Below are 27,874 nucleotides of genomic sequence, written 5' to 3'. Positions count from 1 at the left end.
GAGTTAGGTACATCCATTCATTCATTTAGTCAGTCCATTCAGCCAATAATTTGTTATTATGCTATAAATATGGCGGCTTTAAATCAAAACAATCACATTTGGAAAATATAGCAAAACATGACGTGGAAAGAAACGAGAATCAAAATTGGATGGGAAACTGGTCGCAAGGGTAAAAAAATTCACTAATTTGAAATATTTTGAAATATTCAATTTGGAAAATATACACAGCCCCCAGAGCATCCACCAAAACAGCTAGGTACCCCCGCTGAATAGGTAATAACAAAGAATTGCAAAATATTAGCCCCAACCACTAATGCTCTTCAGATTTCTTGGAGGGGGCTGACAATATGATACATTTGTTGCCAAGCCTACCTCTTGAATTCATTGCCTTTTAAAGTCCATCACAACAAATCAATGTCAACGAACTCTCAAGAAATTTTGGTCTTAATCCAGTGGTATTCATCATTAGTTCAACAGCCTGATTGAAAAAAGTAAAGTAAATTTTTCACATGATTAAAAATGATAAGAAACTATAAACTACTACATATAATTCTCAAAAAATTGCTACCTTGAATTTATTAGGTTTTAAAAAAGGTTAGAAAGAAACTTTCTGCATTGGATTATATAATTCTGTAACCCTGAAAATATTCTTGCCTAACTATTTTCCAATCTCGAGATATTCAAGATACAATAAGCGAGAAATCTTGACTTTGGAAAAAAGTTAGACAAAAATACTTGGACGCTTTACTCAGGACCATAGAAGATTTCTGCGGACCAAATATCTCAAATCCATTTAAGATCTAATTTTTGGAAATTTCTCATTGAATTTCTCTTAGTTGAAAAGACCTTTTTCTGCATGTTTGGCGCTTGAATGTCAAGAATGATGGAAACCATTGTTTTCACTATCTCTTCATTATTGTTGGTTGGGTGATGTGAGAAAAATATATTGCACTGATAATAATGTGTTGGTGACATGAGAAAAGGATATTGCACTGATATTAATGTGCTGGTGATGTGACAAAAATATTTTACACTTTAACTTTCCATTTGCCTATGGCCTAGATTAGGGGTAGAAACCAATCAGGTAGTCGGACGGCTGAGAAGTAAGCGTGAGTTGATAGATATAAGTTTGGCATAAATTTATGGCTAATCCTCGAATAGTAAGTTTTGGGGAAAATTTGTCCCGATGAATACAATACTAGTATAAATAAGTGAGGATCGCCTACAACCATACTGCAGGGAGGGAGGGAGGTAAAAATATTTCATCCTGTCAGCTTTCAGTTAGAACAGGGAGATGCGATGGCCATTATGAACATGACGTCACGTGGCTCTTAGCAAAATAGACTCAGTTGGCGGAGGGCGGCCCCCAGCCATTCGAATACTGTATGTGGCGTTTATCAAATAAAAGTTAAACAGCGATTTAACCTGTGTTAAATCCAAATAATAATAATGTTTTAGAGGTGGGAGAAAAAAATATTGCACTGATAATAATGTTCTGGTGATGTGAGAAAAAATATTGGACTGATATAAATGTTCTGGTGGTGTGAGAAAAAAATATTGGACTGATATAAATGTTCTGGTGGTGTTAGAAAAAAATATTGCACTGATAATAAAGTTCTGGTGATGTGAGAAAAAATATAGTAGTGATATAATGTTCTGGTGATGTGAAAAAAAATATTGCACTGATAATAATGTTCTGGTGATGTGAGAAAAAAATACTGCACTGATAATAATGTTCTCTCGATGTGAGAAAAAAATGTTGCATTGATAATAATGTTCTGATGATATGAGGAAAAAATATTGCACTGATAACAATGTTCTTATGGTGTGAGAAAAAAATATTGCACTGATAATAAGGTTCTGATGATGTGAGAAAAAAATATTGCACTGATAATAATGTTCTGGTGATGTGAAAAAAAATATTGCACTGATAATAATGTTCTGGTGATGCGAGAAAAAAATACTGCACTGATAATAATGTTCTCTCGATGTGAGAAAAAAATGTTGCATTGATAATAATGTTCTGATGATATGAGGAAAAAATATTGCACTGATAATAATGTTCTTATGGTGTGAGAAAAAATATTGCACTGATAATAAAATTCTGGTGATGTGAGAAAAAAATATTGCACTGATAATAATGTTCTGGTGATGTGAGAAAAAAATTTTGCACTGATAATAATGTTCTGCTGGTGTGAGAAAAGAAATATTGCACTGATTAATGTTCTGGTGATGTGAGAAAACAATATTGCACTGATAATAATGTTCTGGTGATGCGAGAAAAAAATATTGCACTGATTAGTGTTCTAGTGATGTGAGAAAAAAATATTGCACTGATTAGTGTTCTAGTGATGTGAGAAAAAATATTGCACTGATATAATGTTCTGGTGATGTGAGAAAAAATTATTGCACTGATTAATGTTCTGGTGATGTGAGTAAAAAATATTGCACTGATATAATGTTCCGGTGATGTGAGAAAATAAATATTGCACTAATGATAATGTTCTGGTGATGTGAGAAAAAAATATTGCACTGATATAATGTTCTGGTGATGTAAAAAAAAATAGCTCTGATAATAATGTTCTGGTGATGTGAGAAAAAATATTGCACTGAGATTAATTTCGTGGTGTTAGAAAAAAATATTGCAATGATGATAATGTTCTGGTGATGTGAGAAAAAATATTGCACTGATAATAAAGTTCTGGTGATGTGAGAAAAAAATATTGCACTGATGATAATGTTCTGGTGATGTGAGAAAAAAAATTGCACTGATGATAATGTTCTTGTGATGTGAGAAAAAAATATTGCACTGATATAATGTTCTGGTGTGATGTGAAAAAAAAATATTGCACTGATAATAATGTTCCGGTGATGTGAGAAAATAAATATTGCACTAATGATAATGTTCTGGTGATGTGAGAAAAAAATATTGCACTGATATAATGTTCTGGTGATGTAAAAAAAAAATAGCTCTGATAATAAAGTTCTGGTGATGTGAGAAAAAATATAGTAGTGATATAATGTTCTGGTGATGTGAAAAAAAATATTGCACTGATAATAATGTTCTGGTGATGTGAGAAAAAAATACTGCACTGATAATAATGTTCTCTCGATGTGAGAAAAAAATGTTGCATTGATGATAATGTTCTGGTGATGTGAGAAAAAAAAATTGCACTGATGATAATGTTCTTGTGATGTGAGAAAAAAATATTGCACTGATATAATGTTCTGGTGTGATGTGAAAAAAAAATATTGCACTGATAATAATGTTCTGGTGATGCGAGAAAAAATGTTGCATTGATAATAATGTTCTGATGATGTGAGGAAAAACTATTGCACTGATAATAATGTTCTGGTGATGTGAGAAAAAATATTGCACTGATAATAATGTTCTGGTGATGTGAGAAAAAAATATTGCACTGATAATAATGTTCTAAGATCAAGGAATCACTCGTGTGAAAATAATAATAATCATTGTACAGTTGTTGGCGAACTCGATTATTTTTCCTTTATATTATCAAAAGGAAAACATTCGAATATTTACGATCAGAAAATGAAGATTGAGAATAAAAAGGAAAAATAACCAAGTTCTCCAATAACTGCGCTGTAATTGTTTTCACTTTAACTATGTACATTACTATGGGGAAAACAAGACATCAGGTTTGACAAAAGGTTATTTAACTTAAAGGGACGTAAAAGTACTGACGAAATTTGTAAACAAAATCAAAACAAATGTCACATGTCAAAATAAAAATCTAAACAAATATGGCTGATTTTGATACTTTAAATTGTTTTACAAGTTTTCTTTTTTGGACACGTGATTTTAATTGTTCTCTTTAATGACACGTGGTTCGCGCAATGTCTACATTTTACTAATTTCATGTCCCTTTAACGCAGATCCGCCATTGGAGGAAGAAAACATTAAATATATACATTAGATCCATTTTTATTCGATTTTGTAAAAACCGATATTGAAGGGGGTGATCCTATATGAAAGTCGAATATTTTCTTCCTTTTTAACGGCGGAAACCGGAATGCATGTAAAGCTATTACAATGCCGGACAAAAGGTTGTAGACAAATGAAATTTCAGTGAAAAATGATGAGAAATAGAGCAAAATGACTCTTCAATGTGTCTGAAAGGGGATGGAAGTTAAGAAAAACACTTTTGAAGTCGTTGCATTGCTTTTGAATTGCTTTTGAGGGAACCACAAGCAAAAAATCAGCGTTTTGATACTGGTGTAAGGCAGTTAATCAAGCCCTTGTGGTTTGCCCTTGCGGTTAGACTGCAGTGGGTGACTTTGAGAGACTTTGAACAGCTTTGGATAGGCTTGGAAAGCACCCAGAGCCTCTTGGGAACTTGTTTTTGATCGATATTGAAGTATTTTGCAAATATTGCAGAAGTCTACAAACCTTTTGTCCAGCATTGTCTAGAATTTCTGAGACTCAGGTATTTTCCAGCTCAAATTTTTGGGATATCAATGGTAGTTTCAGATTGAAATGTCTCTATGTAGTTGGAGGATCATTCCTGAGTCTCAAAATTTATTTTGCTGCAGCATTGTCTATTGCTCCACATTTGGGTCTATTTGAGGGGGGGGGGTGTCAATACTTCTGAAAATGGCTGATTTTTTGATTTTTTTGGTATGATTCCTGCTGTGATGGTTAAATAATTAGAAATTTCTTCTGGTTGTTCGGTTTGAGATACTTTGATGGAAAATTGCCACTTCAGAGAAGACCCCTGTTCAATTTTTTCTTAAAAAATTAGACAATGCCGGACAAAAGGTTGTAGACAAATGAAATTTCAGTGAAAAATGATGAGAAATAGAGCAAAATGACTCTTCAATGTGTCTGAAAGGGGATGGAAGTTAAGAAAAACACTTTTGAAGTCGTTGCATTGCTTTTGAATTGCTTTTGAGGGAACCACAAGCAAAAATCAGCGTTTTGATACTGGTGTAAGGCAGTTAATCAAGCCCTTGGTTGCCCTTGCGGTTAGACTGCAGTGGGTGACTTTGAGAGACTTTGAACAGCTTTGGATAGGCTTGGAAAGCACCCAAGGCCTCTTGGGAACTTGTTTTTGATCGATATTGAAGTATTTTGCAAATATTGCAGAAGTCTACAAACCTTTTGTCCAGCATTGTCTGAGAATTCTGAGACTCAGTGTATTTTCCAGCTCAAATTTTTGGGAATATCAATGGTAGTTTCAGATTGAAATTGTCTCTATTGTAGTTGGAGGATCATTCCTGAGTCTCAAAATTTATTTTTGCTGATTCAGCATTGTCTATTGCTCCACATTTGGGTCTATTTGAGGGGGGGGTGTCAATACTTCTGAAAATGGCTGATTTTTTGATTTTTTTGGTATGATTCCTGCTGTGATGGTTGAAATAATTAGAAATTTCTTCTGGTTGTTCGATTTGAGATACTTTGATGGAAAATTGCCACTTCAGAGAAGACCCCTGTTCAATTTTTTCTTAAAAATTCAGACAATGCCGGACAAAAGGTTGTAGACAAATGAAATTTCAGTGAAAAATGACGAGAAATAGAGCAAAATGACTCTTCAATGTGTCTGAAAGGGGATGGAAGTTAAGAAAAACACTTTTGAAGTCGTTGCATTGCTTTTGAATTGCTTTTGAGGGAACCACAAGCAAAAAATCAGCGTTTTGATACTGGTGTAAGGCAGTTAATCAAGCCCTTGTGGTTTGCCCTTGCGGTTAGACTGCAGTGGGTGACTTTGAGAGACTTTGAACAGCTTTGGATAGGCTTGGAAAGCACCCAGAGCCTCTTGGGAACTTGTTTTTGATCGATATTGAAGTATTTTGCAAATATTGCAGAAGTCTACCAACCTTTTGTCCGGCATTGTCTGAGAATTCTGAGACTCAGTGTATTTTCCAGCTCAAATTTTTGGGAATATCAATGGAGTTTCAGATTTGAATTGTCTATTGTAGTTGGAGGATCATTCTGAGTCTCAAATTATTTTTGCTGATTCAGCATTGTTATTGCCTCCACATTTGGTATTTGAGGGGGGGTTCATACTTCTGAAAATGGCGATTTTTTGATTTTTTGGTATGATTCCTGCTGTGATGGTTGAAATAATTAGAAATTTCTTCTGGTTGTTCGATTTGAGATACTTTGTGAAAAATTGCCTTCAGAAAGACCCCTGTTCAATTTTTTCTTAAAAATTTAGACAATGCCGGACAAAAGGTTGTAGACAAATGAAATTTCAGTGAAAAATGATGAGAAATAGAGCAAAATGACTCTTCTATGTGTCTGAAAGGGGATGGAAGTTAAGAAAAACACTTTTGAAGTCGTTGCATTGCTTTTGATTGCTTTTGAGGGAACACAAGCAAAAACCAGCGTTTTGATACTGGTGTAAGGCAGTTAATGAAGCCCTTGTGGTTTGCCCTTGCGGTTAGACTGCAGTGGTGACTTTGAGAGACTTTTGAACAGCTTGGATAGGCTTGGAAAGCACCCAGAGCCTCTTTGGAACTGTTTTGATCGATATTGAAGTATTTTGCAAATATTGCAGAAGTCTACAAACCTTTTGTCCAGCATTGTCTGAGAATTCTGAGACTCAGTGTATTTTCCAGCTCAAATTTTTGGGAATATCAATGGTAGTTTCAGATTGAAATTGTCTCTATTGTAGTTGGAGGATCATTCCTGAGTCTCAAAATTTTTTTGCTATCAGCATTGTCTATTCTCCACATTGGGTCTATTTGAGGGGGGGGTGTCAATATTCTGAAAAGGCTGATTTTTGCTTTTTTTGTATGATTCCTGCTGTGATGGTTGAAATAATTAGAAATTTCTTCTGGTTGTTCGATTTGAGATACTTTGATGGAAAATTGCCACTTCAGAGAAGACCCCTGTTCAATTTTTTCTTAAAAATTCAGACAATGCCGGACAAAAGGTTGTAGACAAATGAAATTTCAGTGAAAAATGACGAGAAATAGAGCAAAATGACTCTTCAATGTGTCTGAAAGGGGATGGAAGTTAAGAAAAACACTTTTGAAGTCGTTGCATTGCTTTTGAATTGCTTTTGAGGGAACCACAAGCAAAAAATCAGCGTTTTGATACTGGTGTAAGGCAGTTAATCAAGCCCTGTGGTTTGCCTTGCGGTTAGACTGCAGGGGTGACTTTGAGAGACTTTTGAACAGCTTTGGATGGCTTGGAAAGCCCAGAGCCTCTTGGGAACTTTTTTTGATCGATATTGAAGTATTTTGCAAATATTGCAGAAGTCCTCACAAACCTTTTGTCCAGCATTGTTGAGATTCTGAGACTCAGTGTATTTTTCCAGCTCAAATTTTGGGAATCAATGGTAGTTTCAGATTGAAATTGTCTCCTTGTAGTTGGAGATCATTCGAGTTCAAAATTTATTTTTGCTGATTCAGCATTGTCTATTGCTCCACATTTGGGTCTATTTGAGGGGGGGGTGTCAATACTTCTGAAAATGGCTGATTTTTTGATTTTTTTGGTATGATTCCTGCTGTGATGGTTGAAATAATTAGAAATTTCTTCTGGTTGTTCGATTTGAGATACTTTGATGGAAAATTGCCACTTCAGAGAAGACCCCTGTTCAAATTTTTCTTAAAAATTTAGACAATGCCGGACAAAAGGTTGTAGACAAATGAAATTTCAGTGAAAAATGATGAGAAATAGAGCAAAATGACTCTTCAAGGGTCTGAAAGGGGATGAAGTTAAGAAAACACTTTTGAAGTCGTTGCATTGCTTTGAATTGCTTTTGAGGGAACCACAAGCAAAAAATCAGCGTTTTGATACTGGTGTAAGGCAGTTAATGAAGCCCTTGTGGTTTGCCCTTGCGGTTAGACTGCAGTGGGTGACTTTGAGAGACTTTGAACAGCTTTGGATAGGTTTGGAAAGCACCCAGAGCCTCTTGGGAACTTGTTTTTGATCGATATTGAAGTATTTTGCAAATATTGCAGAAGTCTACAAACCTTTTGTCCGGCATTGTCTGAGAATTCTGAGACTCAGTGTATTTTCCAGCTCAAATTTTTGGGAATATCAATGGTAGTTTCAGATTGAAATTGTCTCTATTGTAGTTGGAGGATCATTCCTGAGTCTCAAAATTTATTTTTGCTGATTCAGCATTGTCTATTGCTCCACATTTGGGTCTATTTGAGGGGGGGTGTCAATACTTCTGAAAATGGCTGATTTTTTGATTTTTTTGGTATGATTCCTGCTGTGATGGTTGAAATAATTAGAAATTTCTTCTGGTTGTTCGATTTGAGATACTTTGATGGAAAATTGCCACTTCAGAGAAGACCCCTGTTCAAATTTTTCTTAAAAATTTAGACAATGCCGGACAAAAGGTTGTAGACAAATGAAATTTCAGTGAAAAATGATGAGAAATAGAGCAAAATGACTCTTCTATGTGTCTGAAAGGGGATGGAAGTTAAGAAAAACACTTTTGAAGTCGTTGCATTGCTTTTGAATTGCTTTTGAGGGAACCACAAGCAAAAAATCAGCGTTTTGATACTGGTGTAAGGCAGTTAATCAAGCCCTTGTGGTTTGCCCTTGCGGTTAGACTGCGTGGTGACTTGAGAGACTTGAACAGCTTTGGATAGGCTTGGAAAGCACCCAGAGCCTCTTGGGAACTTGTTTTTGCGATATTGAAGTATTGCAAATATACAAAGTTGTCCTTTTGTCCAGCATGTTTGGGAATACCAATGGTAGTTTCAGATTGAAATTGTCTCTATTGTAGTTGGAGGATCATTCCTGAGTCTGTCTATTCAGCTCCACATTGGGTCTATTTGAGGGGGGGGTTCACTACTTGAAAATGGCTGATTTGATTTTTTTGGTATGATTCCTGCTGTGATGGTGAAATAATTTAGAAATTTCTTCTGGTTGTTCGATTTGAGATTTGATGGAAATTGCCACTTCGAGAAGACCCCTGTTCAATTTTTTCTTAAAAATTTAGACAATGCCGGACAAAAGGTTGTAGACAAATGAAATTTCAGTGAAAAATGATGAGAAATAGAGCAAAATGACTCTTCTATGTGTCTGAAAGGGGATGGAAGTTAAGAAAAACACTTTTGAAGTCGTTGCATTGCTTTTGAATTGCTTTTGAGGGAACCACAAGCAAAAAATCAGCGTTTTGATACTGGTGTAAGGCAGTTAATCAAGCCCTTGTGGTTTGCCCTTGCGGGTTAGACTGCGTGGGTGACTTTAGAGAATTTGAACAGCTTTGGATAGCTTGGAAAGCACCCAGAGCCTCTTGGGAACTTGTTTTTGATCGATATTGAAGTATTTTGCAAATATTGCAGAAGTCTACCAACCTTTTGTCCAGCATTGTCTGAGAATTCTGAGACTCAGTGTATTTTCCAGCTCAAATTTTTGGAAATATCAATGGTAGTTTCAGATTGAAATTGTCTCTATTCTAGTTGAGGATCATTCCTGAGTCTCAAAATTTATTTTGTGATTCAGCATTGTCTATTGCTCCATTGGGTCTATTTGGGGGGGGGTCAATACTTTGAAAAGGCTGATTTTTGATTTTTTTTGGTATGATTCCTGCTGTGGTGAAATAATTAGAAATTTCTTCTGGTTGTTCGATTTGAGATACTTTGATGGAAAATTGCCACTTCAGAGAAGACCCCTGTTCAATTTTTTCTTAAAAATTCAGACAATGCCGGACAAAAGGTTGTAGACAAATGAAATTCAGTGAAAATGATGAGAAATGAGCAAAATGACTCTTCAATGTGTCTGAAAGGGGAATGGAAGTTAAGAAAAAACACTTTTGAAGTCGTTTATTGCTTTTGATTGCTTTTGAGGAACCACAGCAAAAAATCAGCGTTTTGAATGGTTAAGGCAGTTAATGAAGCCCTTGTGGTTTGCCTTGCGTTTAGACGCAGTGGTGACTTTGAGAGACTTTGAACAGCTTTGGATAGGCTTGGAAAGCACAAGCCGCTTGGGACTTGTTTTTGATCGTATGAAGTATTTTGCAAATATTGCAGAAGTCTACAAACCTTTTGTCCAGATTGTCTGAGAATCTGAGACTCAGTGTATTTCCAGCTCAAATTTTTTGGGAATATCATGGTAGTTTCCGATGAAATTGTCTCTATTGGTTGGAGGATCATTCCTGAGTCTCAAAATTTATTTTTGCTGATTCAGCATTTTCTATTGCTCCACATTTGAGTCTATTTGAGGGGGGGGTGTCAATACTTCTGAAAATGGCTGATTTTTTGATTTTTTTGGTATAACTCCTCCTGCTGTGATGGTTGAAATAATTAGAAATTTTCTTCTGGTGTTCGATTGAGATACTTGGTGGAAATTGCCACTTCAGAGAAGACCCCTGTTCAAATTTTTCTTAAAAATTTAGACAATGCCGGACAAAAGGTTGTAGACAAATGAAATTTCAGTGAAAAATGATGAGAAATAGAGCAAAATGACTCTTCTATGTGTCTGAAAGGGGATGGAAGTTAAGAAAAACACTTTTGAAGTCGTTGCATTGCTTTTGAATTGCTTTTGAGGGAACCACAAGCAAAAAATCAGCGTTTTGATACTGGTGTAAGGCAGTTAATCAAGCCCTTGTGGTTTGCCCTTGCGGTTAGACTGCAGTGGGTGCTTTGAGAGACTTTGAACAGCTTTGGATAGGCTTGGAAAGCACCCAGAGCCTCTTGGGAACTTGTGATCGATATTGAAGTATTTGCAAATATTGCAGAAGTCTACAAATTGAGAAATAGAGCAAAATGACTCTTCAATGTGTCTGAAAGGGGATGGAAGTTAAGAAAAACACTTTTGAAGTCGTTTGCATTGCTTTTGAATTGCTTTTGAGGGAACCACAAGCAAAAAATCAGCGTTTTGATACTGGTGTAAGGCAGTTAATCAAGCCCTTGTGGTTTGCCCTTGCGGTTAGACTGCAGTGGGTGACTTTGAGAGACTTTGAACAGCTTTGGATAGGCTTGGAAAGCACCCAGAGCCTCTTGGGAACTTGTTTTTGATCGATATTGAAGTATTTTGCAAATATTGCAGAAGTCTACAAACCTTTTGTCCAGCATTGTCTGAGAATTCTGAGACTCAGTGTATTTTCCAGCTCAAATTTTTGGGAATATCAATGGTAGTTTCAGATTGAAATTGTCTCTATTGTAGTTGAGGATCATTCCTGAGTCTCAAAATTTATTTTTGCTGATTCAGCATTGTCTATTGCTCCACATTTGAGTCTATTTGAGGGGGGGGTGTCAATACTTCTGAAAATGGCTGATTTTTTGATTTTTTTGGTATAATTCCTGCTGTGATGGTCGAAATAATTAGAAATTTCTTCTGGTTGTTCGATTTGAGATACTTTGATGGAAAATTGCCACTTCAGAGAAGACCCCTGTTCAATTTTTTCTTAAAAATTCAGACAATGCCGGACAAAAGGTTGTAGACAAATGAAATTTCAGTGAAAAATGATGAGAAATAGAGCAAAATGACTCTTCAATGTGTCTGAAAGGGGATGGAAGTTAAGAAAAACACTTTTGAAGTCGTTGCATTGCTTTTGAATTGCTTTTGAGGGAACCACAAGCAAAAAATCAGCGTTTTGATACTGGTGTAAGGCAGTTAATCAAGCCCTTGTGGTTTGCCCTTGCGGTTAGACTGCAGTGGGTGACTTTCAAAGACTTTGAACAGCTTTGGATAGGTTTGGAAAGCACCCAGAGCCTCTTGGGAACTTGTTTTTGATCGATATTGAAGTATTTTGCAAATATTGCAGAAGTCTACAAACCTTTTGTCCAGCATTGTCTGAGAATTCTGAGACTCAGTGTATTTTCCAGCTCAAATTTTTGGGAATATCAATGGTAGTTTCAGATTGAAATTGTCTCTATTGTAGTTGAGGATCATTCCTGAGTCTCAAAATTTATTTTTGCTGATTCAGCATTTTATATTGCTCCACATTTGAGTCTATTTGAGGGGGGGGGGTGTCAATACTTCTGAAAATGGCTGATTTTTTGATTTTTTTGGTATAACTCCTGCTGTGATGGTCGAAATAATTAGAAATTTCTTCTGGTTGTTCGATTTGAGATACTTTGATGGAAAATTGCCACTCCAGAGAAGACCCCTGTTCAAATTTTTCTTAAAAATTTAGACAATGCCGGACAAAAGGTTGTAGACAAATGAAATTTCAGTGAAAAATGATGAGAAATAGAGCAAAGTGACTCTTCTATGTGTCTGAAAGGGGATGGAGGTTAAGAAAAACACTTTTGAAGTCGTTGCATTGCTTTTGAATTGCTTTTGAGGGAACCACAAGCAAAAAATCAGCGTTTTGATACTGGTGTAAGCCAGTTAATCAAGCCCTTGTGGTTTGCCCTTGCGGTTAGACTGCAGTGGGTGACTTTCAAAGACTTTGAACAGCTTTGGATAGGTTTGGAAAGCACCCAGAGCCTCTTGGGAACTTGTTTTTGATCGATATTGAAGTATTTTGCAAATATTGCAGAAGTCTACCAACCTTTTGTCCAGCATTGTCTGAGAATTCTGAGACTCAGTGTATTTTCCAGCTCAAATTTTTGGAAATATCAATGGTAGTTTCAGATTGAAATTGTCTCTATTCTAGTTGAGGATCATTCCTGAGTCTCAAAATTTATTTTTGCTGATTCAGCATTTTCTATTGCTCCACATTTGAGTCTATTTGAGGGGGGGGGGTGTCAATACTTCTGAAAATGGCTGATTTTTTGATTTTTTTGGTATAATTCCTGCTGTGATGGTCGAAATAATTAGAAATTTCTTCTGGTTGTTCGATTTGAGATACTTTGATGGAAAATTGCCACTTCAGAGAAGACCCCTGTTCAATTTTTTCTTAAAAATTCAGACAATGCCGGACAAAAGGTTGTAGACAAATGAAATTTCAGTGAAAAATGATGAGAAATAGAGCAAAATGACTCTTCAATGTGTCTGAAAGGGGATGGAAGTTAAGAAAAACACTTTTGAAGTCGTTGCATTGCTTTTGAATTGCTTTTGAGGGAACCACAAGCAAAAAATCAGCGTTTTGATACTGGTGTAAGGCAGTTAATCAAGCCCTTGTGGTTTGCCCTTGCGGTTAGACTGCAGTGGGTGACTTTGAGAGACTTTGAACAGCTTTGGATAGGCTTGGAAAGCACCCAGAGCCTCTTGGGAACTTGTTTTTGATCGATATTGAAGTATTTTGCAAATATTGCAGAAGTCTACAAACCTTTTGTCCAGCATTGTACAGTGCAGTCACCATAATTTCTTTAACCCGAATGTCACTTTAACTCGAACGAAATTTCTCTTCCTTTTAGTTAATAGTGCCTTTCAAACCTTACTCCATTAGTTAGCTCTAAGAGATAAGCCATGAAAATCGGGAGCAATAAGTTTGAAAACCAGGATTTTTATTCCAGTGGAGTCACCATAATTCGAACCTTTATAACTCGAACATCTCCTTAACTCGAAATTTCCTTAACTTGAAGAAATTTGTGTTTCCCTTGCGTGTTCGAGTTACGGAGACTCAACTGTACAATTAAGAAGGATTTAAAACAAATACCTCAACGAGCAATGATACGGAACATGAATCGTTTTGATTGAACCATCCTCTTGTAGTAGGAAACGTTGGACAGATCAATCTGAAGCAGAAGAACAGTAAATTAGACAGTTAAGAAGTACAGTATGTCTTAAAAAAAGCGGGCCTATAACTTCAAAGTAAAATTATACAATAGGGAAAAAATATTTCATAATAATTTTTATACCGTTAGATAGGATTTTAATTTTTCTTTCCGAAAATCTAACATTTACTTTTAAACAATATATATTACGCTGAGTATTCAAGATTTTCAGTTATTAATATGTTCTTGATGTCTTCAATTAACTCGAGATATCACAAAGAAAAACCGGTTTGACTACTTTTGTGATTTTAGATTTTAAAATTCCAGAAGATTGTTCAAGTTGTGATTTTTATACCATTGTGATCCTCGTGAAATTACGAATCTGAAAAAGTAAAACTTGTTAAAATTGCGTTAATATTTCGAAACAGTTAAACATTAGCACATCACGTCAAAAAGTTATAAGAAAATGTTCCTATAAAAAGTATTCACTTTATAAAAGGTTTTAATTGATGATTAAGAAGCCACTGGAGGGTATCGGACTGAAATACAGTTAATACACTCGCTATTTTGATAACAATTTCGGACAAATTTTATATTTTCAGAAAGCTTAATAAAAGACCTTTCGAATTGTGTAAAAATTATCACAAATAATTAAAAATTTAAAAAATTATAGCGCATTGAAGTTGCTGACCCGCTTTTTTTAAGACATACTGTATATGTAATCACATGATAACGAGTGCAATTCGAGAATAATTGCACGAGTGATTTTTTTTGTTATAAATTTTCCGAGTCCGAAAGGACGAGGAAAATTCGAAACAAAAAAAATCACGAGTGCAATTTTCGAATTGTACAAGCTTAGGCCAAACACCAAAGCTGATAAACTTTTGATGAGAGTTCGAATCTTAAAACTTTCATACTAGCTAACCAAAAAAGAAAACAACGCGTTAGAATATCTATAAGACAAAATAAATCTCGATTTCGGGAAGGTGGTTCAAGTCTCGAGTTAACCGAACTTCACACAACGGCTTATAATATCTTATTTGCGAGCTCGTCGACAAAAAGTGTCAAAAATATCGGTTAGTGACGAATTTTTTACCAAAGAATTTTTATAACCGACAATTATCTTTGACCAAAGATTAATTTTTGCCGACGAATATTTTGAACTTTTTTTTGTTTAAAATTAATTACTTTAGCACTAATTTAAGAGTTGATGTGCTCTTCATGACAAACGATTGCCACTAAAACTAAAGGAACACAATAATTGCTGAGTTTATCGGTGTTTTCCCAGGTTTTCCAGCCTTAAGTCCTCTATATAAAAGGTCGACGTTATTATGGTAAGAAATTCGTCGTCAAAAACTATCCGTCGGTAAAGAGACGAAATTTTGTACAATTTGCCGACCAATATTTTTTGCTGACGATATTTTTCAGCGACGAATTTTCTAGCGATAAGGTATTTTTCATAGGCTAGATTTAGATTTAAAAATAAAGATAAGAAGAAAAAAGAACTAAACCTCGAGAATTCCCCTTTTCGGCGCATAGATGACTACAAAGAGAGCTCTTCGTTTCAATGATGGTGCATCACTTTGACGATCTTCCTCTTCTTCTACCACTATCCAGCCGCACTCTGCATCTATATAACCTGATAATTGGGTGAGAAAACAAAAAAATGAAAATAAGAAAACAAATTCTCGAGAAAATGAAGAAAAAAAATTATCAAAAAGACCTGTAAGCAGTGGCGTGGTGGTAGGGGGGGGGCAGGGGGCCAAGCCCTTTTGAGAAGGGGCGCCCAAAAACAAGGGACGCCAAGAAGGATTTTTCAGGCGCCCATTTCGAAATTGACAAATAAAAAAACAAAAATGGCGCCCCTCATCACCTCAAAAAGTCAAAATTTTCTTGCTAGCTTCGCTCGCACACTACCTTTTTCGTGTTCATAATGAGCGTATAGAGAGGGACGCCAAAAACAAAAAATCTTTAAAAAGGGCGCCATATTTGCCTTGGCCACCCCAGAGAAATTTTCCCACCACGCCACTGCCTGTAAGCAACGAAAGAAATCAAAGAAAGGGGTAGGGAGTATGAGGGGTATGACCCCCTTGGTTTTTTGTCCCCTTTTTACCCACCCCCTTCTGTAATGAAATCTTACCCCTCCCCTTTTTAACAGACAATTCGTTTCCAAAGCAACTCGCTCTATTCTCCACCAAAATGATCAAAGAGTTCAAAGTATATACAGTCACGAGGCAACAATTTCACAATAAAAATAACGTTTTGCCATTGTGTTTTTTAGTCGTTATTTCACGAGAGGAAAGACACGTAGACATAGAAACCAATCAAAGTTTAATTGTTGTACTTTTGAATATGTTTGGAGGTCTAAGTTGACAAATCGATTTCATATATTTTTTGACTGGCGAGAATGCTTTGGAAAGGCGGAGTATCACAACTTATCTCAGCTCTCAGCGGGATACGAGATTGAGTTTTTTAAACTCTTATTTGATTTGGTTGGTCGTTAACCAGTAATAAAACAATTTTGTTACTTTTTCTAAAGAACGAGTCATTTTTATTACTCCAAATGACAAATTTTTAAAGTATCTTATAAAAACTTCATCTCATCTGCTCCCAGTGACCATTACGAAAAATCTAATCAAGAGACGGTGTAAAGGCCGCAATGCTCTAAACAAGTGGGTTACAACTAGCAAACAAAACCGATGAAACAAGCGGTCTTTTTATAAACCTACCGGGCTAATCAACAGAAAACATTAAATTGAAAATAAACAAGATATTGGAAACAACTAATGAAAAAAATCCCGGGCATAAAAATTGAACTCCGCCATGTGCGGGAATTGGTATGTTGGTAACTTTTAGGTCCGAAAATGTATATATACCTTTCCATAAGCACAACAATACCAGTTGAAATATAGACTACAATACTTTGTTGAATGTGTCGGTAACAATTGCCAAATCGCCTATCGGTGTCATTTTCACACTTGAAGTAATACGATGTTGATCGAAAAGCCCAAATCTGTGGAGAAATAAATAATTTTCATTGCTAAACATCTGACGTCGCAGCGAAAACTCCTTATCCTTATACAATATGGGCAAAAAATTTTTCGAAAGTCATCGGCTATCCGATCTTGAAATTCTGAGCAAAATAGTTCAACAATGAAACGCAAAACGCAAAAACCCATAGGCTTTAAATGACATACCAATGCAGCAGGGCAATAAACCGAAAATATTTCTATCATTGTCATTTGTCAAACAACACATTAAAGATCGTCTATTTGCTATCAAGATTTTGCGATACACACGCAATTTGTTCTACTTCAAGAAGTGGTCTGACACAGTACTTTTTCTTGGGACACCCTGTAGAGGTTAGAATCTTTTACCCATGATTTGATTCAATGGACTATTTCTATTTCTATTTGGTTGAGTTGCAGGAGGCTTTTAAGGAAAATAACAACCAAAATATCTGATTCTAGCTTTTTTTTGCTGAAATTTAAAGTTTAGTTTTTTTAATCACGAACAAAAAAAACGAACAAACTCGGGTTGATTTATAGACCTAGGTCATGGCGTTCTAAAGTTACAGGCCTATCAAGCGTGCATTGACGTCAATTCAATGGGGGCTGAAAAATTTTTACAAAAAAGAAGACATTGCATTGACGTCAATTAATCTTTTCACTATTGCATTGCGTTATTTACGGTTTGACGTCAAAAATAGTCAAACGCCCACACTTTAAGTTTGAAAGACATGGATAAGAAGTATTTTGTGAAGGGCTGTCGGTCAAATTATGACCAAAGTAAAGCAAAAAACGATGTATTGCGCCAAAAGAATGCTAAAATAAACACTGGAGAGAAGGTCCGTCTATTTGGTTTGCCGCCGCTGACAAAATCTGATGAACGGAATAGATGGATCAAAGCTATTCCATATGTCTCGGAGCAATCGATTTCAAATCTGAAGACCAACCCATATATATGCATAAAGCATTGGCCAAAAGGTTTTACCATCACCAAAAACGAGCGAAACCTTATCCGGTGAAAAATTCTTCAGATAAAAATGATGTCTTTCACTGACAAAAATCCGACGTCGTTTTTGTAAATTTTCGATTTTTCAGCCCCCATTGAATTGACGTCACTGCACGCTTGCTAGGGCTGTAACTTTAGAACGCCATGACCTAGGACCTGACCAACAAGCACTGCAACTTGAATCATTTTCTAAGCCGATAGTACAATACTTAAGTATGAAAAATAAAAATAAAATATTACAAGACAGTGTCAATCACTCACCACAGCTGACGCAATCAGTTACACCCTTTTGACCGGCTGATTTCCACTTTTTGTAAGCCAACGGTGGTGGTCGAATGGATTCTGTTCCGTATAATGCTTGAGCTAAGAAAAGAAGTTGGCTCTCTCTTATACGACGTTCTACTATTTAATGCGCTCTCTCTATTATACCAACCAATATTATTATCCATATAGCGGTCAATAAGTAAGCCATTAAAGGTTCAATCGGCGGGCGGTATTGAAAGGTTTTGTGACTCAAATAGTCATACCCGCGCTGAGGAAACTGAAGCGCCAGGCTTCAGAGGGCTGAAATATCATTAACCGCCCGAGTATAGGGCAATAACGTCATTTGCGGCCCGCTCGGAATTGGATTGAGGTCGTTGCATCAAGGAACTTGGTTGCATTTAAGCGAAGAGACTAAAATAACGTCAGAAAAAAAAACACTTTTTGTTTATTTGCGGCCCGATCGCAAGGTGCTAAAAATTTGTTGAAGAGATTGCATTGAAGCGAAAAGACTTGGTTGACGCTAGAAAAAAACGTTGTTTGAATGTCCGATATGAATTATAATAGTAATAGCGTTAAGTTTTCGTTCGTTGTTCATTAATTCTGCCCTTGCAGTTTGATTATTAGTTTGAATACTCAAACTACGCGGGCAGAAAATAACAAAAACGACCTCAAACTGAACGCTATTGTTATAATAACGCTATTTTTGCGGGCGTTATGATTGTTTATACCCGTGATAGTTCATTTATGGCCCACGAGTGTTATTTATGCCGAGTCGAAGACGATGTCGCAAATACATCATTTGCCAAGAAGAAGCCTTGGTGTGATGATTCATGTTCCTAAATAAAAGTCTTTTCTGCTCGTGTATCAATATTGTGCTCTAGCTTTAGCCGCAAGCTGGTTTCTGTATGCTCTAAGTGACTGGTACAAGCTAAAACCATCAATCGTTACGATAATTTTTGAGTACAAAATAATCAACTCATCGACCTGAAATAAGAAAAAAAGTAGGTTTTGTGTGTTTTTCTATCATTCAATTATTGGACAAACAGTAGAGAGAATTATTAGGGGGTTTGTATCAATAAACAAGGCAACATTTAGATATGATGCAGAACTGGGTCTGATTCCCCTTTTAAAATAAGTGACCTTCTTTCTTACCGTAAGTTGGTCTAACTTCGACATCCCTCTTCTAATACCAACACCCTTCTTTAGAGATAGAAGGGTGTTGGTATAAAAAGGTTGGTATATGAAGGTCGGAATCACTTATAAAGAAAACTGATTGCTAAACAAAGAAAATTAGTTTCAATCAGCGATTCCGACCTTCCTATGTTACCCTATTTTTCAAAGAAAGGTGTTGAAATTAGAAGAGGAATGTCGACATTAGATACCAACTTACGGTACGATCCAATTACAAATTACCATTCAACCCCTCTCTGAAGAAAGTAGTGGAAAGTGTCATTATAAGAAAAAGGAGGGTTCCACTTTTTTGAAACATAAACAATTTTGAAATCAAACCTGATCACTTGAGCTTGTGAATGACGTTTTCGCTCGGATGACGATGTTCAAAACAGCAGCAGAGAAACGTTCTACGAGTAAAGGAAATCATTTACTATTCAGGTGCCTAATTATCAATTGTTCAGGTTTATTTTTATTAAAACGGAGTCTTTGATTTTACACGTATTTTATAAGAACAAACTATATCAGAACATTCTTAATTCTTACAGACTCTAAAACACCTAATGTCTTATGAAACTGCACAAAAATACTCACAAAATGGTGAAATTAAGAACATTTTAAGAACTCATTAAGTCCTAAGGCTTCAAAAAATTTTGGATGTTCTTATAAAAACAACATGTATATACGTGTCATATAATAAGAATACATAATACAAAACCAGGTGCCTAGTTAATAATTCCTCAGACTAACCTTTTGAGCAATTTAAAACTCATAGGATTGTTTTGTAATATTTAACAATCAAAATTCAGCAATAGTTTGATCATAGAAAACGAGTTAAGTAAAGAAAAATGTCATACTAGTATAAAGCTTTGTTATCAATAACATTGGGCGCTAAGTATTTAACTTTGTCATACTAGTATAACAGTACCGTAGGAAGCATTTTCATATTTGGGGGGGGCTGAAGTTTAGTGACACCGCGAGTGCCAACCATGGTTTGGCCCGAGGGGGGAAATTTTGAAAATTTGAGCTCTAGATTGCTTAAAAATACACTCAAAACATGCACATAAAAGACAATTATGACAAATTAAAAAAGAAACTTTGCATTCTGCAAAATAACCATTAAGCATTAACCAATAAGCATAAGCAATTGCTCTCTATTTGTAAAATGACCTTGATTGGGTCTTGAGTGATAGAGAAACTGGTACAATATAAAGTATGCAATTCATGACAAAATGAAAAAACAAAGTATATAGTCTAAAGAAAAGAGGACAGAATATTTTTCACTTACACTCATATACATTCTAATGTGCCAGTGGAGTAGTCAGCAATAATGCAGGTCCAGTCAGGACTCCCTTGCGATGATCTAGATAGACTATAAATTGTTTTGAAATCCAATATTGTGAAAGAATGAGGCATTGTACAAAATATCAAACTTGTAGGCTAAATATTATCAAAATACACGCTTTTTTATAAGAATAGTGTACTTTGGATGAGGGTCAAGTATTCTTAAGAAATTGACAGAATTGAGGGTGAAATATTCTTAACGTATTCTTACTTTTTTAGACTTCACTTTTTTACAAATATGAGAAATGACCAATTTGAGAGTTTTGGACTTTTGAGTGAACATTTCTTGGGTCAAAATTACATTTCTTCCTCAAAGCTTCAATTTATCTCTAACAAAGGAAGCAGTTTTCTGTTAACCAAATACAAAATGACTGTATTCTTATCAAATTCTGTGAAATTCACCCTAGGGGTATTCTTAGGGTTTTAAATTGATCGGTAATTGGTATTTTAAGACCATCTCAGTATCGGTAAAAGACCCTTTTTATGTCGGTATTTCGGTATTTTTGGTCAACTATCGGTATCGACCACCTCCTTGGTATCGAAAATCATGAGCCATTGCGCTCCAAAACCAATTTTGGTGGAATAAATTTTAAAATCTTGCAATTTTTTTTGTTCTCTTCGCTCGCAATACACAGCTTGTGTTCACCAATTTGGTGAATACACAATATTTAAAACAAAATATCTCAATTTTTTTGCTCGCTTCGCTCGCAGTAGCCTCTTCGAATTCTTCTTGATAAGTATCAAATTCTCATCGCTTTTTTTGGGTTTATGCTACATGGTTGCGGATGACTTTCAAAAATTTTCCATATGGCCAAAGCCTTCTTTTCCATGTGAATATATGAACGATATGTTCTAAGCACTCACACTTAAATTAGTACAAATTAAGGAACACTCGGGGACGCCAATTTTAAGAATCATGGCTGCAATTTTGATAAGGCAAGAGTCTCAACCTCCCCAAGTGGAGTTTTGAACGCCCAACTCTTAAAATACCCTAAAATGCACTTTAAATTGCGCCCAAAGACCAGAAATAACTTGAAAAATCATGAAATTTTTTTTGCTCCCTTCGCTCGCAATTAAGTTATAAGCCGATTTTTGAAGCGAGATCTAACTGCGCCCCACGACCAATTTGGTGAAAACAATATTCAAAACAAAAACTCACAATTTTTTTCTTGCTTCATTCGCACGCACTAGCTTCCTTCAATTTTTTTATTTAGAGATAGTGTTAAATTTATATCTTTATCCGTTACTTTCTACTATTCGACATTCTATCACTCGATAAGCTCCCATTTTTATGAAAGTTCGAGGGTTCCTTGATGGTTTTCCGTTCTCTTATTCAATTTTTAGGATCTTGCTAAACTTTTGGTCAAATTTAAGCTCTGTTTTGGAAAAAATTTTGGCTCGCGTCAAACAGATTTAACTTTTTCCACTGACTAATAGAGAAGCATGACCATGGTTGTGTTTTTTGTTCTTTTTTTGTCAAAAATTTTGTTCAATGTCATTATACTGTAATTGGCTTTACTCATCCATCTCGATGAGCAATGTCGCAATTTTATTTTGCTCGCTTCGCTCGCATTTCCTAAATGTTTCTAAAATGACCTGAATTTTAACTTCAATTTTTGGTATACGAATGCAACCAAAAAATGGGCGCTAGAATAAGCATACAAGGCGCCTTAAGCCAAAATTCTACTTTTGCCTGCCCATCCTTGATCTACCCACCACGCTACTGTTTGGTAACCGTCATAGAGACTTTGGATGGTGACAAACCCAACCTTTATCGTCCACACATACCCAGCACCCATATTTGCCTAAGTAGCCCCTCCGGGAGATAAGTACCTGAAAAATTGGGAAAAATTGGGAAAAATTGATCGGTATCGGTATTTGAACGAAAAATTTATCGGTATATCGGTAATTGAGAGAAAAAGTGATCGGTATATCGGTATTACGAAGGCCCGTACGCCCCGCACTAATAGGATGACAAATAACTCACAAGTCTTCTCGAAACATACCACAAGCTTAGATTCCAATATCCAACCAGTCCACTACATTTAGCACTGTGTGTCTCTCGGAAGTATGGACCAATATTTTCGATTTGATATTTTTAAGTTTTTACTACAACGAAAATAAGAAGAACGTAGGTTTCGATACTTGTGGAAGTATTTTGTGGCAAATAACAAGCTTCTGGAAATATCAACTGTGGGAAAATGGGAAAATCTAAAATCATTAAGACTCATTATTTTTCTCGAACAATTTTATTCTTGATATGTACTTAAAAAATGTCGCAAATTTCCAGGTTTGAGAACCTTATTCTTAAAATTTGGATGCAGAGAGCGACTTTCTCAAACAAGAAAGTATATTATCAGTTTTATTAGGCTTTATTTTAGCAGAACTTTTTAATCCGTAAATTCATTGTTTTTCGAGGGCTATTGTAAGACCTACAACTACTTATAAAATGTCGTACATAGAGAATAAGACAAGATTCATATGTTCAAGGGAAGTGATAATAAGCTCACTTGGAAAAATTACAGTTAAGGTATAATTAGTAACATTTTGCCCACTTGAAAAATTCCCTTTACCTTTTTTGTGAGGTCACATGGCAATTATTTGAGCACCTCATTAGAACTTAAGAAATTTTTGAAAAGACTTTCTAATTTCTTATTTCAGTAGGGTAAAGGGTCTTGTTAAAGAAAACCCTATGCATAAATATATATGTTTTTTTTTTTTATAAGAACATCAAAAATTTTGAAGCCTTCCGAAGTTCTTAACTTTCCAATATTTAGCCTAAAAATGTTCTTATTTTCACCATTTTGTGAGTAATTTTGATCAATTTCCTACGAGTGCTTTAGAGACTACATGTTCTTAACTTGTTCTTATATACTTTATACTCATTATTTACTTACGTTATATTTTGGCCATCAAAGTCGTTCTTATATAGTTTGTTCTTATAAAAAAGTTTACAGTAAACCAATATGGAAATTTACACCTTTAAAAGTTACAAAATATGTCACATGTATAGAAAGAGTGTTTAATGAGAATTTTAACGGACTTTAATGATGATGATAATACCATGATAAAATATATCATAAACAAGAAATGGCCAGCCAAGAATTCAGGTGGCCATTTTAGATTCTCATCAAAATAAACAAACTTTGATCAAAACCGTATTCGTTAAACATGGCGGTCCACTTCAAAGAAAAAAGGGAAAATATTCGAGCCTCCCGAAAGTCATCTAACGATGCTAATGAAAAACCAACAATTTTCATCTGAAAACTTTCAATATCCATAGAATCCCTTTCAAAGAGTTTGACAAACAATAAGACTGTTTCAATCATCAAAATTACAGTATAAAAATGCTTCACTTCAATCCCAAACCAATCATACCTGCGAAACAATAAAGAAAGCTTAACATCAAGTTTTTCCATAATATTAACAATAATCACAATATGAAGTTATCATTGGTGATCGCATTTTTAGCAACGATATTGATCCAACAATTATGGTCAGTTGAAGGGTTCACTGTTGGGCGTGGTCCAGGAAAACGTGAAAATAAGGTAAGAAGCATCTTTTATTTTTTAAATGAAAAGGTAGTAGGTCTCGTCATTTTGATAAAGCTTTGATACTACCGTTATTAATGGTCAATTTCCATCGATGGAATTTTCTATCAAGAGATTCATTCTTAATTAAGCCTCATCCTCGTTAATTCAAGAAACTACAATATCAACTATTAACAAATTTTTAATAAAGGCTCTTATGATTAATATAAGTTTACTTGAAAATCCTCCACATGCTTTGAAGCTTTCTCGCTCTCGTGATGGGACGCTAGCTAGGGGAAATTGGGGAAACTTTTGAATTGAGTTTTTTTAAGATAGAGTTTTAGTAGAATTTCTGACATTACAAAACTAAACAATCCGTATTCTTTTATTTCAGTTCAATACTTTTTTCGCGAACGCATTAAAACGAGTTGTATCAGAAGAATACGAAAGGAGCCTTTGTTCAAGAATTTGTGGTGGAAAATTGATGGCTAAAGATGGTTGTATCATCCAGTGTAGAAGATACATTGCCAAACGTTAATCAAATATTTCCCCTTCATTTTTTTTCTATAGGATACTTAAAGGGGTAATCAAGTCCGGAAGATTTGAAACGGATCAGTACGGTTCGTACTAACTCTCTGTACCGAACCGCTTCGTGTGTTAATATTAACTAAATAGAACGACAAATAGCACGGTTCGGTTTTCAACTCTTCTTGTACATACTTTTAACATCATGCGTGTGACATTATTTATCCGTACCGATCTGTTTCAAATTTTCCGGGCAGGATTACCTCCTTTCGTAATTATATATTTTATTCTTTAACATTTTGTTACCCTGATATATTTATTGGAATATAGTATTTTTCTCTTGCTATACAAATTATATTGAAACTTGAAACACACACACAAACATTCTATAAACACCTAATATGACCTAATATTATAGTTCTTTCGTAAGGGAATCAAAATAACTTGGGTGCAAATTTTTTTTCGGACACTTTGGTGTGATATGACGGTCTCAGGCCAAAATTATAGGGTCAAAAATTAATGAAAATTTTAGCTTGAGAAAACGGAGACCTGTTGTATATTTTTGGAAAGCTCAAGTGCTTTAACTAAAAAGATCGAGCGATTTTACTAATTTTCCCCTACTACTACTACCATTCAGAGCAAAAACAACAAATAAATTGAATTCGTAATCTTTCATCGCCGGGTGACTAATTCTTCACTTTGAATCTTAGATTTTGAAATTTTATTCCACCGGCCTGACTTAGCCAGGCCGCTGATAAGGGGTGTTTTAGAATATCCAAAAGGGCTTTCAGTATTTCCACAGAATTTCTTGTTTTACTCTTGGTTATCTCTGGTTGAACAATAAAGTAGACATCAATAAATATAGCCTTGTCAACGATAGGGAATAGTGAAATGATAGTACATAGGCCTCGGCAAGCTATTTGAAGCCACCATGGTTGGGGTTTGAAGAAAATTTTTCATTCTTTGCACCTTGTAAATACCATAAAACGCTACTTCATTGGATAACAAGTGATACTTTTATGGACCTACTCAGTTATGCATTTAACACATATATAATTGATATCTACGTGAGCGCGACCATTAAACAATCATTCAGAACACAAATAGTGACGATCTATTAAAATTAGTCGTTTGTTTCTAACAAAAAAAACGTTTAAAAACCAAAATTTCATGCTCTTGAAATATTCTTTCATATTCAAGACTTTGTGAGCAAAAAAACATCTATCTCATCAAAAAATTGAGTAATTTGGCTAAGAACATACCTATGATGGTACCCTACTTTCATGCAAAAAATCAGAAAAAGTTAATCATTCAATTTTTCACAAAGTCCAAAAAACCCGTTCTTTAGCCGTTTTTTTGGCTCAACTTTGCCCAAAATTTTTAGTCAGGCTCCGTCACATTCGAGGGTTTATAGTTATGCATCTTTGTGCAAAAAATCATAAAGAATCAAAGAGGCAATCTCGAGAAAAGCTAATACCTAGGTAATTGATAATGTGCTTATAAATAAATATCGAATTTGGCCAGTTTTTCTATAAAAACGCGCCAAGCAATCAAAATTTCATATCTAAACACACACATTCTTCAAAAGTAAGCCCTCATGAGCAAAAAAACATCTATCTTAAAAAAATTGAGTAATTTAAGAACATTGTTTTTTGAGCCAAAAAAATTTCTTTTGAAAAAATCTGAGCCATCCTTTACCTATGATGGTACCCTACTTTCATGCAAAAAATCAGAAAAAGTTAACGATCCAATTTTTTACAAAAAACCCGTTTTTAAGCCGTTTTTTCGAAAATCGGGCTCCGTCACATTCGAGGGTTTATAGTTACATCTATGTGCAAAAAATCAGAAAAAACTAATGAGCCAATCACGAGGAAAGCTAATAACGAACAGACGAACGGACGAACCGACGAACGGACAAAGGTTAATTTATAGGACCTCCACCCCACCGGGGTAGGTCCAAAAATGAAAGTGAGGGGAACACGCCCTCCCCCTTCGTTTACGGGGCGGGGCCTATGAGAAAATAAGAGAGTTCGTCTATTTTCTAGCCAGAAACGTGAATTTCTCCTTCTCGCTATTTTTTTGCAGTGTTGAAATATTATTTTAGTTCAGTTTTAATTGTAGACTAAAAAACAATTATCAGTACTAATTTACAATCAAAAGTGAATGTTTTTCGAGCATCTGGAAAAACACTATTTTGGAACTTTTTGTCTACGCATATCCTAACCGAAAGTCGAATCATTTAAGAATTTCTTGCAAAAATGCTCTCTAACATATTGCACATCCCATTGTTATAATATCATATAATAGACACCGCAAGCCGGTAGATGATTGGACCACGCCCGTCGAGTTTTTCTCAATAAACACCTTGTAAAAAACATGTGAACTGAAAATATAATCTTTACTGAAATTTTCAAAATTACCAAATTATAGAGATCAGCTTGCAGACAAATATTCTTTGTGGACAACATATCATATCTCAACAAACAACAACAAATTTGGTCAGAGAATAACTAACAACGAGCGAAAATGATTAAAAAGTATTTCAGTTTAACCCTATTCATCCTAGGAAGGGGGCTGTTTCTGTTAGGAGGTCAGATTAGTATATGTAATCACATGATAACGAGTGCAATTCGAATATAATTGCACAAGTAATTTTTTTGTTATTAATTTTCCGAGTCCGAAAGGACGAGGAAAATTCGAAACAAAAAAATCACGAGTGCAATTTTCGAATTGTACGAGTTATCATGTGATTACGAGCTAATCGCACAATGGCTTTCACTACTTTATTCCAGTTAGGAAAGTAAATTACAGAAATTACACTGAGAGTTTTATATTTTTCTCTTCTCTTTATGTCTTTCTTTTATTGTTGTTTATTGATTTTCTTCTCACAAAATAAATTTCGAATGCAATTAAAACGTTCGATGCAAAAAAAATGTAAGAAAAAACATTAAAATCAATTTTGTAAACATTGGCGCGGCATTGGAGAGTGTGATTAACGATTAATTGCTCTCTACAGGATGCAATTAACGATTAATTGCTCTCTTTGAAGGCATGCCTAATAAGAAAAAATAACCCATCGTGCGATTACTAGTAAAAGCTCCTGAAATAATAGAGCTTTTGCCATGAAATTTTCTGTAAATTCCTAACTTTTATTTAGCTTCAAAATGATGACATTTCTGACAGTAAGGTGTCACAAAAATTGACACTTTTCCAATACAAATTTATTTTTCATGTCAAATATATCGTAATTTATTGAAAATTTAGGATAAACTAAGCATTTTAGACTTTGGCAATTGTTTTCTAAAGCCTTTGTTAGAATACAATAGCTATTTAAAGAACAAAGGAAATTTTCGGTTTTTGCTCACTTTAGGCATGATGAGTGACGACGTCATCAAAAAGATCTTTTGTCAAAAGTTGCCTTATGTGAAAAGAATCTTGTGTGCCAAATTTCATCCAAAAAGAGCCACTATATCAAAGTTTAAGAGGTGGTA

At 35.1% G+C, this 27,874-nt stretch overlaps 3 long non-coding RNA genes across 3 annotated transcripts; 1 reads left to right on the top strand and 2 right to left on the bottom strand.

Moving 5' to 3' along the window:
* Positions 1-378: 378 nt before the first annotated feature.
* LOC136801038 (uncharacterized) lies at positions 379-16,545 on the bottom strand. The gene is made up of 4 exons (XR_010845792.1): positions 16,413-16,545; positions 15,048-15,175; positions 13,479-13,557; positions 379-478 (listed from the first exon to the last, which is right to left on the bottom strand). It is a non-coding gene; the product is annotated as an uncharacterized lncRNA (long non-coding RNA).
* Positions 16,546-18,605: 2,060 nt separating this feature from the next.
* Positions 18,606-22,433, bottom strand: LOC136800970 (uncharacterized). Its single transcript, XR_010845781.1, has 4 exons — positions 22,335-22,433; positions 20,273-20,347; positions 19,324-19,394; positions 18,606-18,798 (listed from the first exon to the last, which is right to left on the bottom strand). It is a non-coding gene; the product is annotated as an uncharacterized lncRNA (long non-coding RNA).
* Positions 22,434-23,715: 1,282 nt separating this feature from the next.
* On the top strand, positions 23,716-24,776 carry LOC136800969 (uncharacterized). The gene is made up of 2 exons (XR_010845780.1): positions 23,716-23,876; positions 24,253-24,776. It is a non-coding gene; the product is annotated as an uncharacterized lncRNA (long non-coding RNA).
* The last annotated feature ends 3,098 nt before the right edge of the window (positions 24,777-27,874 follow it).

Source organism: Clytia hemisphaerica, unplaced genomic scaffold, assembly GCF_902728285.1.
Source record: "Clytia hemisphaerica strain Z4C2 unplaced genomic scaffold, Clytia hemisphaerica genome assembly, whole genome shotgun sequence".
In the NCBI taxonomy this organism is placed as follows: Eukaryota; Metazoa; Cnidaria; class Hydrozoa; order Leptothecata; family Clytiidae; genus Clytia; species Clytia hemisphaerica.
This window is presented reverse-complemented; position numbering and strand designations above follow the sequence as displayed.